Source organism: Gopherus evgoodei, chromosome 1 (assembly GCF_007399415.2).
Source record: "Gopherus evgoodei ecotype Sinaloan lineage chromosome 1, rGopEvg1_v1.p, whole genome shotgun sequence".
Classification (NCBI taxonomy): Eukaryota; Metazoa; Chordata; order Testudines; family Testudinidae; genus Gopherus; species Gopherus evgoodei.
The window spans coordinates 319,339,922-319,359,642 of record NC_044322.1 but is presented as its reverse complement, the minus strand read 5'-3'; the positions used below and the strand labels follow the sequence as shown (position 1 = coordinate 319,359,642).

The following is a 19,721-nucleotide window of genomic DNA, read 5'->3' as shown; positions in this document are numbered from 1 at the left end:
AGTAGTAAGTGGCTGCCAGCTATAGGGTCCCACAGTAGTGGGTGGGCCTGGGTTCCCGTACTTTACCCCTACTTGCCAATGCAGAAAATGGCCTAAATCCATACTGCAGTTTGCCCCTGAATCCAGGGGCTAGACTAGAGACTGCAGTTAGCTGCTGAGGCAAGTGGAGGGACTGAGGACCGTCTGTCCCCCCAAAGGAGGGAGACAGAGGGCTGTGTCTCAAAAAGGACACCGTGGTCTGGGAGCGACATGGGTCCAGATGGTGGAGGAAGTGGAAGCAATGGTGAGTGAGACCCAAGAGAGCTAGTAAAAGGCCCAAGAGAGCTAATTCGCAGCATAACCAGCAGGAGGTGCTGCAGTGCTGGGTCTGCACTGTTACAGGTACACACCCCATCACACTAGCTCTTTACACAGCTGTGCAGGGGGGGAAGGTAGGAGGAGTCTTTTCTCTGTCCTCCAACCCACATATGGTTCTAGTGCTGGGGGAATGGAAGCATCAGTCCCACTGTGGAATGCCAAACAGCTGCTATGTATCTACTAATGAGATACTGGGTAGGGATAGCCTTCACATCCATGAACAAAGACTTTGTTAATTGTTTACCCCTATACCCTGGAGTGGAGATGTGCATGTGGACTCATCCCATCAGTCTGAACACCGGTGAAAGGGAATATTAATCCCTGACAAGAAGAGACTGGATCTCTTTATGCTGCTTAGACTCTGAGGGGAAAAGGGATCCCCAGGTGTCTAGCACAGGTTAGCCCTAAAGGACAGAGCTTTCATATCACAGCAGCTTCTATCACCTTTTGAAACATAAGGCTCTAACTCATTTGGGTGTGTATGTTTACCTGTTTTAACCTTGTAAAAAAACTCATTTCTTTATTAATAAATTGTTAGTTTCGTATAGGCTTGGCTACAAGCATTGTCTTTGGTGTAGGATCTAAGGAGCAATTGTCCTGAAATAACCTGAATGTTGTTGTAAATGACTGCCTATCAAAAGGGAAGTTTTCCTGGGAGGCAAGACAGACCAGAGTACCAAACGGGACTACCTGTAGCTCCATGTTAAGGCTATGACAGTGCTTGAGTAAGTCACACCTGATACTTGGTTGGTGAAATTTAAGTAGAACTCACAGCCAGTTTGTGGTGTGTGCACTGCTTCTTAAAAGTCTTCCCTGATGTTGGAATTCATGCTCTTGAGCCAGTCCAAACAGTTTGACAGGATGCAGAACCCTGTGTGTGATCTCTTGGCAGTGGTTCTCAAACTGTGGGTTGTGACCCTGTTGTAATGGGTTCACCAGAGCTGCCATTAGACTTGCTAGGGTCCAGGCTGAAGTCCCACCACCTGGGGCCAAAGCAAAGACCAAGGGCTTCAGCCCTGGGTGGCAGGGCTCAGGTTACAGGCTCTGCAGCCCTTGAGCTTCAGCTTTGCCCCCCTGCCCAGGCAATGGGGTTTAGGTGCCTCCCAGCCTAGTGTGGCAGGGCTTCGGTCCCGTCTAGAGTGACCAGACAACAAATGTGAAAAATCAGGACAAAGGAGTGGGGGGTTAAATAGGAGCCTATATAAGAAAAAGACCCAAAAAAATCAGGACTGTCCCTATAAAATCAGGACATCTGGTCACCCTAGTCCCATCCCACCTGGGGTTGTGTGGTAATTTTTGTTGTCAGAAAGGAGTCGCCATGCAGTGAAGTTTGAGAACCCCTGCAATAGACCAAACTGGTTCCATTGCCTTTTTGGGCCCTACAGATCTGCACATAGAGACTGAACCTGGGACTAGTATGGGGCAATTTTATATACCAATCAGACTGTCCCAAACACCTGTAACTTACATATTTTTTAAAATGTCAGTGAATTAGCATTCATTAAAATCAATGCTTCCCCACACAGCTCTGTCATTTCAACCCCTCTATTATTCCAGTGCTTGGTCTGAGGCATTTGTTCAGCCCAGAATGTCAATTGTACTAATGGTGACTTTGTGATGTGGACACTGGAAGAGACCAGCCCACTCCTTTTCAGTTATGAGCTAAGATTTAGACATAGGTCTCCAAAGGAACTGCACTCACCCAAATTCTCTTCCCTTCTTTGCTTTCTAGTGCAATTTTTTGTAAACAATATAAAAGCATTTGCTATCACATTGCTATGCACTCCTTGCCCACTTTCAAGCTCATACTTGTCTGCAAATCATTGAAGTAATACATGGAAAGCTGTATATGCTGTACAGATTCCATTGCAGATAAACATGGATTGGTATGTAAGTCTCATGTCAGGACAAGACTCTGTAGGTTTCATGGGGGGGGAAAAAAAAAAAAAAAAAAAAAAAGAGAAATTGAGGGTAAGCCAAATGTGAATGCACTTGTACTTAAAGATGTTTTTCTGCCAGCAATTCTCCTAAGTGACATTAAACAGGAATAATTTCAACACCTGCTCCTTCCTGCTGTATTGACTTTATACATTGTAGTGATGCAGCTTTGAGAAAAATAAATATTTTTAAAATATCTATATTTTTAATACAACTAAAGCTGATATGGAGGGGCAGAAGGAGGAACAAAGGTGGTATATAAGTTTTCCCCTCCCCCCATCTTCCATGAAGTGAACAAAGCTTGTATTTAGAATCGTATCTGGGGATGGTATAAAATAAAGGCAAAGATAATAGTTTTAAAGGCAGGACCATAATTACTATTTATTTCAACAGCAATTTGCCTTATTATGGTGTATAGCATTTGTTACCTAGGCAACAGGTTTCTGTAGAGGCCCTGCTCAAATTAAAGTAAGTCAGGCAAGATCTAAAGTCAATATCAATAATATATTTCAAAACCAAAAAGCTGGACAGCCAGCAATTTGGCCTAAGTGTCCTGCTCTTTCTAGTGGCCCAGCAACAAAGGCTTATGTGCATATATGTGTTACATTTAGATATGACCCTGCAGCCATGGGGAAACAGAAACAAAAAACAGAAACCTCCCTCCCCCCCCCCACCCCACTTCCCTCCAAGTTCTGTAGCTTGTTATTGTAAGGTCAAGCACAATGCACGGTCTTGATTTTTCTGTTTCTCATAAAAAGAGAATTCCACTAGACGGGAGGACTGAATGCTGTTTTAGTGGAGCTAATACTCAAAGGGTTGGATCCCACCCCCATCGTAGTCAATTGCAAATATCCCATTCCCTTTAATGGTGCAAGGTCAAGCCCCAGACCAGTATTTTCTTTATAGAAATTCCACACATTTAACCCCCTTAAAAGTAACTGTTGCTTTTCAAAATTCTAAGGGATTGGGGTTAACAACTATATTTTCAGATAGTCCAACGTTTGAGGTTTTTTTAATGTAGAATTTTTGAAAAGAAGGCAATACTGTTTGTAAGTAATGCTGTGTGGTTGTATGTAATATGGACACACACACACTGTCAATCGTAACTTTTAGAGTGAAGGGTTTTTTCTTAATGAATTTCCCTTTCTTGGAGGGGAGGGTTGAATGAGCATTAAACATGCAAATCAGGTTGGTGCATTAATGTAGTAGGAGGTGAGTCCCACTCTGGCAGATCTGATGAGACCCATGAAAAAAAGACTCCTTTCTGCAACTTTTAGATCAAACACTGAGATTTGACAAGGCAACACAGCTTCCCTGCCACCCCTTCCTCTACCTGAGTCCATATCCCTTCTAGTCAGTCCATTTCATACCTCACCCTGTCTCCTCCACATTTCCCACCCATACTCGTCCTATCCCCATCCATGCATGAAGCCAGGTCAATTTATATTTACAAAGGTTTAAAAAATGTAAACCTTGCTCTGTATTCACATAATGGCTCTGTAAAAGCCTGGCCTGGGCTATAGTGAATTCCATCCAGTGTAGGACGGGCTGCACTGTAGATGTAGATAAAAGGAAAGGAGAAAAAAATAAAGCTAAAAGAATCAGAATATTGCAACCTGCCATTTTAAGAAACATGCATCTCTGCAGAACATTTCACCACCTTTTCCTAATACTGGTGAAACTATTTTGCCAGGGGCTGCTGGGAGCAATAAGGGCCAGGTTCAATATCTAGGGATTCCTCTTAACATTACAAAACAGAACTGGCTCAAGCCCTAACCCAGTAATCTGGGAAAAGTAAACACCAACCTGGGTGGTTCTAAGAGGCAATACTTCCCTACTCACAAGCACTGAGTCTATGTAAAATAAAAAAAAAGGGAAAAGAGTCCCAGCATTAATTTGTGAGAAAACACCACAACTATGATTCAAAAGCGCGTAACTGTAAGCAAACACCCACCTCACAGTACGTTGGCAGCATCCTTTGGCTCAGTTTCCTACCTTATGGTGTGAACATCTGACGAATGCTCTTTTAACATGCCACTCCCCTTTCCTTCCACTGCACCCCCACTCACAGTTGGTTGTCTTTGGTCAGTGAACACCCAGAGGTGTATTCACATTGGTTCACCTCCCATCCCTGAAAGCAGGAGTGAGAATCGAGCAATGTCTCTGCTGCTATGCACCTTTGCAACTGGTTTCTTGCTGCTGCTGTTTGTTTTTCCCTGCTGGAGCCACTGCCACTTCTGTGTTCTGAGTTTCTACCACTTAGCAAAGTCTTAGTGATTTCAGCTCTCAGTGATTTCACTGGGTAGCAGGGAACCTCACTTCTAGTGCAGCCTTAACCTCACCTTTTACTGCAACATTATCCTAGCACCAGTTCTGAGACTTAAGCCTTACACCTGCTTATCAGTGACCCAGCTCTGATCATCACTGAATAAAAACAGACTATCAGTTAAGTCTCATGAGCTGTGTCTTTAAACATCAGAGGACTAAGGCTCAAATGACATCTAAAGGCATACCTCTCTGCAGAGCTAGGATACTCTAAGCCAGGGATCTCAAACTCAATTTACCTTAGGGTCAGTGCCAGTCCTCAAATTCTCCCAGGGGGCCAATAATGCCACTGAAGATGGTTTTCAGAAAAGAAAACATTTATATTGTATTTTTTATTTTGAATTTCTTAGAAATAATAAAAAACTCTTATACAACTTTATACAATTCTTTGCCTGCCAGAGAGTTTTTAGTGTTTGCCAGAAACCTGGCAGTGCTTCAGTTCTGTCGGTTTAACTGCTCAGTGACTGAGCAGTTAAAACCTTCAGGATTGCAGCAAGGTGTGCATCAGATAGTTGTGTTTGGTATTTTGACTTGTTTATATTCATTGTGGAAAAAAGTGACGCTGCCTCCATGGCTGACTCTGCCTAGCAACTAGTGATGGCATCTCTGTCCTTCTCCCTCAGCCAATAGGAGTTATGGGGCTGCATGCATCTCCTCTCCCCAGGCCACAGTGGAGAGGTTCTCAGGCCACAGATAGCCCACAGGCTGGGACTTTGAGACCCCTGCTCGAAGCAGAATCCTCACCCCTAGATAGAAATACCTACCTTAACCCCCTTTGCCCTTTACCAGGATTTGTCATCCCTACTCCCTGCTTAGCAAGTGAGGTTCAGGTCAGGGCGACCCTCCCCCCTCAGGCAAGGCATGTTAAACACAGTTCTTTACTCATGCAATAAGGATAACAACACTTCATTACCCCTTCATTCAATATGACCAAACACCAGCCAAAATAGATTACTTTGGAAAAGCAGATCTTTGATGATCCCCTATGCAAATACAGGCTGCTCCTGAAGTCTTTTCCCTCTGGTTTGTCATTAGATGTCAGGGGAGTGCTTGTTCAGGCCCTGCTTACAAAGGGAATCATAATTGTTCCTTTCTTCAGCCTGGTCCAAAAATGCCAGCAAGCGACAGATAAAACTTCGACAAGTTTAAATTTCCTTCAGCCAGAGGGAAGACAAAGAGTTCCTCACTGTCAAAGCCCTTCCATTGCCTAGGTCTCCTTGCTTCCTGGGATAAGCAAGCAGTTCTTCCTCTTTTGCACAGAATCCTTTCCTTCGGCAATCAGTTGGCTCCTGTTTATAACCCTGCTTTAATGAGCCTCAATTAACCTTGCCCTGCCAGGGTTACTGCAGCTTCAGGGTTTGTCATAAACAGATAGTTAAGGGTTAATGTCTCTTACCTGTAAAGGGTTAACAAACAGGGAACCAAACACCTGACCAGGGGACCAATCAGGAGACAAGATACTTTCAAATCTCAGTGGAGGGAAGCCTTTGTTTGTGTTTTTGGGGTTTTGCATTGTTCTCTCTGGGTCCTGGAAGGGACTGGACGTGCAACCAGGTTTCTTGCCAATCTCCCTGCTACAGTCTCTTATATATTCAGAATAGTGAGTATTTTAGTAAGAAAGGCGGTTATAGTCTTTTGATTATTTCTGTATTTGAAAACGTGTATTTGGCTGGAAGTATTTTAAATTGTATTTTTGTTGGAGGAGGCTTTTTCTCCAGTTTCTATAAGCTGACAGACTCTGTAACTTTTACCATCTAAATTGCAGAGATAAAAAGAAAAAAGGTAAAAGTTATTAAAAGTTTTGTTTTTAAGACCTGTTTGATTTTTTTCTCCTAGTTAAGGCTCAAAGGAACTGAGTCTTTACTCACCAAGGAATTGGTGGGAGAAGGGAAAGGTGAATTTCCTCTTTGTTTTAGATTCACGGAGTTTGAATCTGTATTGCCTCTGGGTGAAGGGAAAAGAGGATGCGGGGGGGGAGGTAACATTCCTCTCTGTGTGGTAATTCAAGGAGTTTGAATCATGGTGATCTAGTGTACCCAGAGCAAGAAAGAGCTGGGAGGAAGGAAGGAGGGGGAAGGGAAATGGTTTATTCCCTTTTGTTGTGAGACTCAAGGAATTTGGGTCTTGGGGTCCCCAGGGAAGGTTTTGGGGGGACCAGAGTGTATCAGGCACTGGAATTCCTGATTGGTGGCAGCTTATCAGATCTAAGCAGGTAATTAAGCTTAGAGGAATTCATGCTGGTACCCCAACTTTTGGACTCTAAGGTTCAGATTGGGGAAAGATACTATGACAGGGTTGCAGTAGGAATGGCAGACAAACGCTACAGCTTTTCTGTGGCCTGACTGGAGATGGGATTCCTCTTTCCCTCACACATCTCCCCAGTACTAAGCACCCAGGCTAGGTACTTGAATGGTGTTCTGGTGAGTGGGTTTGGGCCTAAGTGAATAGATCTGCTTTATTCTCACTGCTTTTAGACATTTCCTAGTGAAAGCTATGCCATTCCTTTGATCAGTCTCCTCATGTACTGACTGAGCATCTCAAAAAAATTATATAGGCCTTGGCTACACTGGCGCTTTACGGGGCTGCAACTTTCTCGCTCAGGAGTGTGAAAAAAACCAAAACACACTCCCCCCGAGCGCAGCAAGTTACAGCGCTGCAAAGTGCCAGTGTAAACTGTGCCCCAGTGCTGGGAGCCTGGCTCCCAGCGCAAGCTAATCCCCACGGGGAGGTGGAGTACCTGCAGCACTGGGAGAGCTCTTCCCCAGCGCTGGTGCCGTGATCACACTCGCACTTCAAAGCGCTGCTGTGGGAGTGCTCCCGCAGCAGCACTTTGGAGTTTTGAGTGTAGCCAAGCCCTTAGAGACAAGTGGGGTCCTTAATGCTGAAGCCATTCTGCAGCAACACTTCTGAGGCTGGGAAGGATTCATTAGGATGCTGCAATCTAATCCTTAGGTAATGTCTACTCTCTTGGGTCTTTGTTTTAAAAGTTCACAACTGCCAATAAATCTAACAAACAATTAGTTTCCTGATGTCTGAAGAAGTCTTTTAGAGGTCTCTCTAGAGTTCTTTTCTTTCCTTTGCTCCACTCATTTCTGGGCGTCAGGATGTTGCTTCAGTTTGCTCTGGTATAAATTTCTGGCCACCCTGTCACAAATATTCATTTTAGCTGTTGATCCAGAGCTCACTGATAGACAAAGAACTTCTATGTCTGATTCCTAGTACTATCATGATAGACAGTTATCTTAATATGGAATGAGATCAATGAGAATAATGAATCCTTCCCTGATTAGAGAAAGAAATCAAAGGTTTGCACACCTTTGGCAAAAATAGGCATTTATTTATATGTTTCCTCAGTCATTTCTGACTTAAGACTCCTGCCATGTGTGCTTTGTACTGGAGTTGCCATGTTTTGATGAGGTAAATTCCTGGGATCCTGACCACTTATGGTCATCAAAAGTCCTCTTGTTCTTTTCCTCCAAGAGGGCAAGTATTAAACCTGATTGAATTGTTTACTTATATTGTTGCACGGTTGGTTTTAAAGCTGGTCAGAATGTTTTTTCCCTTGGATAATTTCAACATTTTGGAAAAAAATTGAAACCAAAAAATTCTGATTGAAAATTAAGCTTGATTGGAAAATGCCACTCCAGTACCTCATGAGAGTTTTAACTTGGGTGCCTCATGCCCCATTCTCCTCTATGGACCAGGATCCCTAGCCAGACTACATCTCCCATGATATATCACAGTGTTCCCCACACCTCTTGCATGATGGTGCATCATGGGAGATGTAGTCCTACTGAGGAACTTGAACTATAGATTAGAATGGGGGCACAAAACAGCTTAACTATAATTTCCATTGGGCTCTGCAGTGCTGTTTCCAAATTGAAATGTTTTAGTTTTTTTGTTTAATTTTTTTTTGACAAAGACAATTTTCTGCAAAAAGCAGACACTTTTTGTGAAAAAAATTTGTTAAGCCAGAAATCCAATTTTCCATCAAAAAACAATTCTGGTGAAAATTTTCAATCACCCCTAGTTGGCTTATATTTTTATGTAGCATTGTTGTATCCCATTAGAGAGCTGCTGTATTTTGCATCAGACATATTAATGAAATCTGTGGTGTGTGAAATTATAGCTGTAGATAACTTACAAGGCATAGGTGAATCTTTCAGGAGAAAAGGCACTATATAAATGGGAGGAGTTGTGACATAAGTTGTCCACCTATAAATGTATGATCAGAGTTTGTCAGGTAGTAACTAGTATGATAACAGAACATACTAACTTGCTGAAAATGTGAAGCATTTACACACCAAAATAAGTGGTTAAAAAAAAAATTCAGAACAAGTTCCACAGGAAGGTTCAAGGACAAGGACAAGACGATCTTGAATGGATTTTATTGATTTACTTAGGTAACTATTTTCCTGGCAGTACTTAGCAGAGCTCTGCATGACCTATTGCAGCCTTCATCTCTTCTCCGATCTTTGTTTCTATTCCTTTACATTCCTTTCCAGTTCTCTCTCTTAAGTCCTCTCTTTAATTCTTCCAACTCTGTGTGTCTGTGTGTGTGTGTGTGTTGCTGCCCATGGGTGGCAAGTTTGTAGAAATTTTGGTGGTGCCCAGAACCTGCCCCCCAACTCCACCCCCACCTGCCCCCAACTCCACCCCCACCTGCCTAAGGCTCTGGGAGGGAGCTTGGGGAAGGAGGTCTGGGCTGCAGATCTGGGCTGGGGATTAGGGTGCAGGCTTTAGGATGGAGTTTGGGTGCTGGGTGCAGGCTCTGGGTTGGGGCAGGGGGTGGGTGTGCAGGCTTTGGGATGGAGTTTGAGGGTGGGAAGGGGGAGGGGGTGCACCCTCTGGGAGGGAGTTTGGGGATAGGAGGGAGTGCAGGGCTGAGGGGCTGAGGATGAGGGGTTCATGATGTGGGGGGGCTTAGGGCTGGGGCAGAGAATTAAGGTGCAAGGGGATGACGGTTCTGGCTGGGGCTGGGGGATGAGGCGTTCATGATGCAGGAGGGGGCTCAGGGCTAGGGCAGAGGGTTGGGGTGTGAGGTGAGGGCTGTGGGGCTGAGGATGAGGGGTTCATGGTGCAGGGGGGCTCAGGGTTGGGGATGAGGGTTTGGGGCATTGGAGATGCTCAGGGCTAGGGCAGGGTAAGGGCAGCCTGCCTTGCCATTAGTGGAGAGCAGGAACTAGGACCCTGGGGCGGCAGACAGCAGTTCTGCTGGGAATCGCTCTACTCCCCGCAGCATGAGCAGGCAGGGGAGAGGCTCACGCTGCTTTCTGTCAGGCAGGGACGCGGCGCGGCGTGGGGGGGGGGAACGCAGGGAGAGGGGTGGCAGGCAGGGGCTGGGACCTGCTCCAGGCAGGGACGTGGCTGTGTGTGTGGGGAGGGGAGACCCATGGGGGCCGGGCCCGATCCAGGCAAGGCCGGGGGAGAGACCCAGCTCCAAATATTGATGGAGCAGGGCCCACAGCCCTGAATATTCCTGGAGCCTGAGCTCCGCAAATGTATATAACCCGCGGCCTATGTTGCTGCCCTATGTTAAGAACAGCTTTGCCTTCTGTGCAGGGCCGGCTTTAGCAATTTCGCCGCCCCAAGCACGGCGGCACGCCACGGGGGGCGTTCCGCTGCTCGCCGGTCCCATGGCTCTGGTGGAACTCCCGCAGGCGTGCCTGCGGATGCTCCACCAGATCCACGGGACCAGCGGACCATTCGCAGGGACGCCTGCGGGAGGTTCCACCGGAGCTGCATGCCGCCCTCCCAGCAACCGGCAGAGCGCCCCCCACGGCATGCCGCCCCGAGCACGCGCTTGGTGCGCTATGGCCTGGAGCTGGCCCTGCTTCTATGTGTTCCTGTGCTCTCCTTTACAGTCTTCAAATTTCTTTTCAAAACTCACTTCTGTGAAACTTTCATATTGTTGTCCACACTACTGTGGCCTTGTCCCATTCCTTCATGTTTTGTCCTCCCCAGGCCGCAGTGGGGAGGTTCTGAGGTAACGGATGGCCCGTGGGCTGGGACCTTGATACCCCTGCTCTAAGCAGAATCCCCACCCCTAGACATCTGACATCTGTTTGAATAAGACTGCAAGCTCTTTAGGACAGCAGTTCTTTTTCATGTTTGCAAAGCACTGGGCACACTTACACCACTCTAGAAATACTAATAAAAATGGGGGCAAATTACTCTTGTTCACTTTCTACACTTTTAGCACCTTCCCTTTAAGCAACTTAGGTGGGTTATGTTCTGTTATGCTTAGCAGTGGCTTGCATGTGTTGTGTGAATCAAAGATTTTTCACAGCAGAATGATTTGTCTGGGCTTGTAGCTGTTATAAATGTTTTATTTCTGGAAAAGTCAGGATTGGGTTTTTCAATTGCACTGTATTTTTGTGACCCTATTACAATTCTCACATTTCCTCATGTTCACTTACTGCTAACTGTAGCCCTTTAAAAAAAAAACAAAAAAAAAAAACCTTGAGGTTGTCAATAGGAAACTAGAGATAATATTAGAACAAACTGAGTTCTTAATAGATTAAGTTCTATTATCAAGCCTGAAAAGCGCTTAGAAGCCTAAAATTCATTGAAAACCAATGGGATTTAGGCGCTTAGGCACCTAAATACCTTTATAAATTTGGCACGTAACTCTCATTTAAATCAATAGGAATTGGAAGGCTACGTTTCTTTAAAATCTGGCTCCGAGTCACTTTAGTGTTTTTGAAAATGTTACCCTATTAACAAGTTGATATAACTAATTAAGGTATTGTATGTCATTTCTCTCCCCTAACTGGCTTTGACACAAGCTAAATATGAGTCAACAGTGTGATGCTGTTGCAAAAAAAAAAAAAAAAAAAAAAAGCAAACATGATTCTGGGATGCATTAACAGGTGTGCTGTGAGCAAGACACAGGAAGTCATTCTTCCATTCTACTCTGCGCTGGTTAGGCCTCAAATGGAGTATTGTGTACAGTTCTGGGCACCGCATTTCAAGAAAGATGTGGAGAAATTAGAGACTGTCCAGAGAAGAGCAACAAGAATGATTAAAGGTCTAGAGAACATGACCTATGAAGGAAGGCTGAAAGAATTGGGTTTGTTTAGTTTGGAAAAGAGAAGACTGAGAGGGGACATGATAGCAGTTTTCAGGTATCTAAAAGGATGTAATCAGGAGGAGGGAGAAAACTTGTTCACCTTAGCCTCTAAGGATAGAGCAAGAAGCAATGGGCTTAAATTGCAGCAAGGGAGGTTTAGGTTGGACATTAGGAAAAAGTTCCTAACTGTCAGGATGGTTAAACACTGGAATAAATTGCCTAGGAAGGTTGTGGAATCTCCATCTCTGGAGATATTTAAGAATAGATTAGATAAATGTCTACCAGGGATGGTCTAGACAGTATTTGGTCCTGCCCTGAGGGCAGGGGACTGGACTCGATGACGTCTCGAGGTCCCTTCCAGTCCTAGAATCCATGACAGCATGGGCCACATTCATTCTTGGCACCGACTCCTTTGATGTAAATGGAGTTAAAGCCAGGACTGTATGTTTTCAAGATGACTCTAAATTTAATTTCACAGGAATCTTGTTGAGAACACTGTCGCAAATCCCTGCTTTTCTGTACCCTTTCCATGTACTGTACCCATTCAAGAGCTGTCTTTCTGATAATGCTACAATGTATTTACAGAAAAAGCTCTGTTATCTGGCATGTTGGGAAAATGGAGGGTGCCAATTAATTGAATATTCTGGTTAACTGAGTTATACTTTACCAATGGAATACCAATTTTCAAAGAATTAGAATACGATAAAAAGACTAAAGTATAAAATAGCATACAGGTACTCACCAAGCCAGTAGTAATACTGCACTGCAGAGTGGTTGGTTTCTTGAAGCACTTAGTTTTCTATACAGTAGGTTACCTGGATACACCTATCTTATGACACTAATATCACTATGGGCAGCACATGGCATATACCCACATCACTAAAAATACACTTAACACCACAACTATACTGAACATAATTTAGTCTTTCTTTGATTCAGAAGGCACTTCAGGTTCTTGCAGTGACTCAGGATCATCATTATCAACATCAATTATCACTGTAGATGTAGAAGGTGTAGGAGATTGGGCTGAATCTGTAATGACCCTATGACACACCCCAGAAGCTGCTTTTTTGATTTAATCCCTGATATCTGCTTGCTTACTTGTCTTCTGCCTCTTTTGCATAAAAATAGAGTGCAAAATGTGCAATTGCATAACCTCCTGGGCAGTATACTAGTCCTGGTTACTAGATTGAAGATTTGTATTGGGAGATATCAGAAATGCTGGTTAATGCAGGCCGGATAACAGAGCTTTTTTATATTGTGCCCCGTGAAACAATCTTGCTCTGCCATCTTTTGGGCTGCTCTTTCTCCATATTCATTTTGCAGTCAGTTTTGCTTTCTATGAGGATTTCATAGAATATCTCACTTTGATTTAAAGAACCAGGATTAGCTGATTGAACAAAACTCAAAGGAAGCTCTACTCTGAAATGTGACTGCAAAAACAGGAGTTCCTGGTTCCATGTTTATTCTCTCTTTATGGCTTAGTCAAATCTGATCAATTTACAAGTATAAAGATGTTTTCATAGCAGACAGCCCCATGATCTGCCCTTGGAATCAGAAAGTTAAGCTGGATTTCTTCTGCCTAATCCGACTCTGCATTCAGAATGTAATAGTTTTGCTGATGTTGCGTGAACACAAACAGACCAGCTCACTCTTCCATAGCTGTGTTGGCTACTGCAGTTAAGAAAAAAGTAGTAAAATCTTATGGTAGCCAGACAAAAAAGCAGATTGTTGAAATACAGACAGGGATAAGGTTTCTACTGAATAAAAAGTATCATTTTACATGCAACTACTTTTCAAAGAACTGCACTTTAGATAGTACTTGCTTATTAGGTTGTTCAATCCAACATACCAGTTGTTGGAAAGTTCCTCCTCTACCTTGGTGGGTCCTGCGCTTATTGGCGGATTTGCTCACCTCACAGATTCACCATCTGGGTGGGGAAACAGCCCAAAGACCTTCTCCTCTAGTAGAAGCCACAGTCCAGGTCAATTCCTCCTGTGTCTGGTCAGGAGTTGGAGGTTTGGGGGGAATCGGGGCCCGTCCTCTACTCTGGGTTCCATCCCAGCTGTGGACTACAGCTGTCTAGAGTACCTCCTGGTACAATTGTGCAACAGCTACAACTCCCTGGGCTACTTCCCCATGGCTTCCTCCCAACACCTTCTTTGTCCTCACCACAGGACCTTTCTCCTGGTGCCTGATAATGCTTGCACTCCTCAGTCTTCCAGCAGGATGTCTTCTCTCTCTCAGCTCCTTGAGGCTCTTGCTCCCAGCTACTTGCATGCATGCCACAAACTGAAGTGAGGTCCTTTTTAAACTCAGGTGCCCTGATTAGCTAGTCTGTCCTAATTGATTCTAGCAGTTTCTTAATTGGCTCCAGGTGTCTTAATTATCCTGCCTGACTTAATTGGTTCTAGCGGGTTCCTGATTACTCTAATGCAGCCCCTGCTCTGGTCACTTAGGGAACAGAAAACTACTCATCCAGTGAGCAGTATATTTGCCCTCTACCAGACTCCTGCACCCAACTGGTCTGGGTCTGTCACACAGTGAGCATTATCTTTTGCTCAACAGGGAGTAGATCTAAATGATTGACAAATTTCAAACTATTTTACATGCTCTTTTCATTTTTTCCAAATTATCTAGAGCTTTTTTCAGACTAAAAATCAATCAATTTATTTTTAATTGAGCTGAGGTATAGAAATCACACCATGAGTCTTAACTTAAAAGGCACCTCTCCCATTAGTGCCTGTTGGGCACTATAACTGAAGTAGATTTAAAAATCACCAGAAAACATAACCACAGACTGTAACTGAATAGTACATAATCTTTTTAAAATGACGTATTGGCTATATCCTAAGATTAACATCTATAGCTGAATAGTCATATAATACAATATCAGCAAAGTTTTTCTTAGTAGACCCCCTATGTATGATCTAGAGCAGGGGTGGGCAAACTTTTTGGCTCGAGGGCCACATCTGGGTGGGGAAATTGCATGAACGGCCATGAATACTCACGAAATTGGAGCTGGGGTGTGAGAGGGGTGAGGGCTCTGGCTGGGGGTGCAGGCTTTGGGGTGGGGCTGGGGATGAGGGGTTTGGGGTGCAGGAGGATGCTCCAGGCTGGAATCAAGGGGTTCAGAGGGCAGGAGGGGGATCAGGGCTGGGGCAGGGGGTTGAGGCATGGGAAGGACTCAGGGGTGCAGGCTTCAGGCGGCGTTTACCTCAAACAGCTCCCAGAAGCAGTGGCATGTCTCTCCTTTGGCTCTGTGTGGAGGCACGGGCAGGCAGCTCTGCATGTTGCCCTGTCCGCAGGTGCTGCCCCTGCAGCTAAATGTAGGAGCCGGAGAGGAGACATGCCTCTGTTTCTGGGAGCCACATGAAGTGGCTCCAGACCCCACTCCCTGTAGGGATCGGTCCTGGCTGGCAAGCCACCAGATGATTGTTCCCTATAAACCCTTTATCTAATCACAAGATGGGAAAGTAAAGCACATCCCCGTAGGATGGAAAAGTACAACACGCGCTGCGCTTCTGCTTTTCCACATGGGAGGAAGGGAAGGGGAGAGTCCCAAGGCCACCAATAGAAGGATAGTAAATAGAGTTGTGAATCATGCTAATGCTGTAGGAATGCTGTAACTGAAGATAATAAAAGGGCTGCCACCTCTGACGACGGGGCGCCTTCCTGAGCAAACAAGCTGTCTGTGTCTGGTTCCTTCCCGCATCTGGTGACCCCGACGTGATTCCAGCCCTCCGTACCCACCGGCTGGCCGAGCCGTGGTGCACCGCAGTGCGTCTTTGCACTCCCTCGTGAGTATGGGGGGGGATTTATCCGTGCAACAGAAGGCTCATGTGAAAGAGCTGGTTCAATTACTCAAGGTAACCGGTCGCACGACAGCATCGCAGCGACAAGTGGAGGAATTGCTCCACGCAATAGAGGTTAAATGCCCTTGGTACCCCGAGAGAGGGTCTCTCGAGGTTTCTGACTGGCAGAACGTGGGCGAACGGCTCCTAAGGGAGCCACGAGCGCCTATCCAACACATCTTGCTGTGGCAACATTGTGCAGAGGCAATTGGGCGTTTGCGGAAGGAGGCGCCCCCGCTTGCCTCTCCCACCCCTACTCCACCTCCTTCCTATGCCACGGAGGCAGAAACCCCTTGTTCTGCGCCCGTGGCGATGGCCCCCGGCCTCACCTCCCCCGATTCCTCGCTGCCGTCACCACCCCTCCCGCCCTCGCCGGCTCAGAGCGCGGTGCAAGCAGCCCTCCAGCAGGCGATGGTGGCAGGCGCTTCTCCCTTGTTGGAGGGGTGGGAGGGCAAACTCCCAGCCCTCTACCCGGTCACTTATAGCACAAACGCTCAGGGAGAGGCAACCGCCACCCATCACCCATTGCAGTATGCGGTTATTAGTGAGCTAAATAAAGGGGTCCGCCAATCTGGCCTCCGATCTACTTATGTGGAGGGTCTTATCGAAGGGTTAGGCAATACTTACGTTATGTTGCCAACGGACTGGAAACATCTGTTCTGAATGATTTTATCCCCTGCCCAATATGTTGTATGGGACAGTGAGTTCCGGGCTGCGGCATTGGCCATCTCCTCTGCGGATAACATTCCCGACCAAATATATGGGTCGGGTGCATTCGCGGAGGTGATGGCACAACTGCAGCTCCCGGCAGCGTCCTTTAAACGCACCGCACTTTCCGTTATGCGGGCGTTTCGCCGGGTCCCCATTACGGGTAAGCCCTTATCATCCTTCACTAGCATCAGACGGGGTCTTCTGAGCCTTTCCATCAATTTGTGGATCGGTTAAAAGAAGCCATTGCCCGGCAAATCGACAACCCAGAAGCCCAAGAGGAACTACTCCGCCGACTGGCGGCTGAACAAGCCAATGCTGATTGCCGCCGCATCCTTCAGACAGTCATTCATCGCGCGCAGTACTCTCTGGCGGATGTGATTCAGGCTTGCGCCGAAGTGGGGACACAAACCCACACCATGGCGTTACTTGCCGGCGCCTTGCGCGCCGGCAGCAAGCCTCTAGGTAATTGCTTCAATTGTAATAAGCCGGGTCATTTCCGCTGCGAGTGCCGGGCGCCGGGAGGAGGGGCCAGCAGAGACCGAGGGCGACCACCGGAAGGAGAAGGTGGAGGGCGCCCAAATAAAAAATGTCCCAAGTGTAACAAAGGCTTCCACTGGGCTAATCAGTGCCGCTCTGCCCCCTCGGGAAACTCCCAGTCGGGCCCCCCTCGGGCCCCGGTCTAACCGAGGGAGGAGGCGGTTCCCCCCCCCCGCCACCTCTGGCAGTGCGGGCATCGATTTGGAAAACGCACAGGACATGAGCTCTCAGCTCCCCGGAGAAGTACTCCTGATGCCCACTCAGCTTTGGGGCCCCCTCCCTCCTGGAACGGTGGGGCTCGTGCTCCCCCGCTCCTCTGCCCATTATAAAGGCATTATGACTGTCCCAGGGGTAATTGATGCTGATTATAGCGGCACCATCTATGCCCAATATTGGGGGCAGCTTCCGCTGTCCCTTAAAAAAGGGGAATCCTGGTCCCAACTGTTGTTGCTCCCTTATTATTGTCCTGCAGTGTCCCAACAGGAACGAAAAGGGGGATTTGGTTCCATGCGTGCCGAGCCCTTGCATCTCCGGACTAACAGTGAAGTGGCGTTCGATACCACGACTTATCATCCTCAAGTCGCTGCCGTGATTCAGCACATACACGTCCGTAAGCCCACCTGCCTTTATCAGATTCACGGTAAGGTCTTGGCAGGGCTCTTAGAGACCGGGGCTGACGTCTCCGTGATCGCAGGCAAGGAGTGGGACCCCTCCTGGCCCTCCGAGGTGGCCCCCTCGGTATGGGGTGTTGGGGGCAGCCAAGCCTCTAGACGGAGTAGCAACTGGCTACCAGTGGTAGACCCTACAATGCAGCAAACAGTGGCCCAAATTAAACCATGCATTCTTCCCATAGAATTTAATTTGTGGGGCCGGGATCTCCTTTCTCAACTAGGGGCTACGCTTGTTTTACCCTAAACTCGTGCACCCATATCATAACCATTATTATAGCGAAAGCTGGACAGAGTCTGATATTTATGCGGCCTTTGTTACCCCCCTCCTTAACGAAGGGGTCCACTGTTCTGACTCCAACCCGGGAGCACAATATGCCTATAGACTAATATGCCACCCCAATCATCGTATCCGGTTGTTTGTCTGGCGCTCCCTTTCACGTACCTCCTGCCTTGCGGTCTTACGCCCATTTCTCTGCATTTGACAAATAGGAGGCCGTCTTGAAGTATATTTTGTAACCACCGATTCTAGCCACCCGCCTGCGGCGTTTTATGAGGCTGAATATAGCGAGGACCGTGACTGGTGCCTAGCCTTAACTGCCCTAAATCCCAACTGGGAGCAGCTGGACCACCTATATCGTGAATTTTTTCAACCTTTTAGTTAAATTAATCTAGTTTGTTTTTACATGGCAACCACTCCCACTGCATTAGCCCTCACCTGGAAAACGCACTCTCCTGTTTGGGTGGAGCAATGGCCCCTACCCGCCGAAAAGCTGACCGCACTCTCCGCCTTAGTTCAGGAACAGTGCGAAGCCCGACACCTTGAACCCACCACCAGTCCCTATAATACTCCTGTTTTTGTAATAAAAAAGAAATCAGGAAAATGGCGGCTATTACACGATTTGCGAGCCATTAATAAAATCCTAGAACCCATGGGCCCCCTACAATGTGGTGCCCCAAATCCCAATCTTATCCCACAAGGCTTCCAACTGGCCGTGATTGACTTAAAGGATTGTTTTTTTTTTCCATCCCTCTTCAGGAGCAAGACAAAAGGTACTTTGCCTTTACTGTCCCCACTCTTAATAATTCTCGCCCAACTCATCGCTATCAATGGACCGTTCTTCCCCAGGGCATGCTTAACAGCCCCACCCTGTGCCAATACTATGTGGATACTGCTCTGTCTTCTTTTCGACAATTTTTCCCCTCTCTCCTTGTTTACCATTATATGGATGATATTCTGGTTGCTGCCCCAGTCCTCCCACAGGATTGGCTTAACCAGCTAACCTCCTCCCTTTGGACTTATGGATTGCAAATTGCCCCGGAAAAGGTCCAACTCCATGAGCCGTTCCAATATTTGGGCCATAAGCTTCAGGCTGCCTATTCTACTCCGATCCTTCCCTCGCTACACATACCTAACCCGGTCACCTATGTGGTCCTACAACAACTTTTGGGGGCTATCAATTGGTTACGCCCCTATTATCAAATTACTACCAGTACCCTGCGCCCCCTCTTTTTGGCCCTTACCCAGGGCACTCATCCCTCTGATCTCATCGCCCTCTCCTCCGAGCAATTGGCCGTTTTAGCCACGCTTAACCAGCTCCTGGCCCGCCATTGGGTGGACCGTGCCTGTGACAATGTACCACCGAAATTAATTTGTCTCTGTGACACCCTACAACCCTGCGCCATTGTGGCTCAAGATCCTGGTGTTTCCCCGCTGCGAATTCTTGAATGGCTCTACCTCCCACATTCCCCTCCCAACACCTTGTCTCCTCTGGAGCTCATGATCGCCCTATTAATTACCAAGGGCCGGTACCGCTGTCGTGCCCTTTTCGCATTGGATCCCGTGGAAATTGTTCTCCCATTCCCGCTGCGCGGTACCGAGTTAGCTCTTGCTTTCTCTGATGCCCTCCAACTGGCCCTGGCCGGTTTTGTGGGCTCCCTTTCCTATCACACTAATAAAGACCCTCGCCTGCATGCCATTCGTCACATTCCCACTGTGTTTCGTAATCTTTGCCAGCATACCCCGATAGTTGGTGCTCTTACGGTCTTTACCGATGGCTGTCCGACCCGCGGTGTAGTCTCTTGGCGTAGTGGTACGCAGTGGCATTCGCGTTTTACCACTCCCCAAACGAGCCCTCAACGGGCAGAACTTGCTGCCCTTTGTTTAGCCTTTTCTCACTTCTCCACTGTCCCCCTTAATGTTATTACAGACAGCCTTTATGTTGCTAATGTTGGTACCGCTATAGCTGGTAGCTACA

At 46.8% G+C, this 19,721-nt stretch overlaps 1 protein-coding gene across 4 annotated transcripts in view; it reads right to left on the bottom strand.

Annotated features, from left to right (window-relative positions):
- The window catches only part of MET (MET proto-oncogene, receptor tyrosine kinase), a 160,073-nt gene extending 147,596 nt beyond the window's left edge, over window positions 1-12,477 (bottom strand). For 2 of the 4 annotated variants that reach the window (XM_030549062.1, XM_030549068.1), the window contains exon 1: window positions 4,250-4,455. The gene's annotated coding sequence lies outside the window, so the exon portion shown is untranslated. Of the gene's footprint in view, window positions 1-4,249; window positions 4,456-12,434 lie in introns of those variants that run through there. The other 2 variants (XM_030549065.1, XM_030549064.1) reach the window with 2 other exon arrangements.
- Between the last annotated feature and the right edge of the window lie 7,244 nt (window positions 12,478-19,721).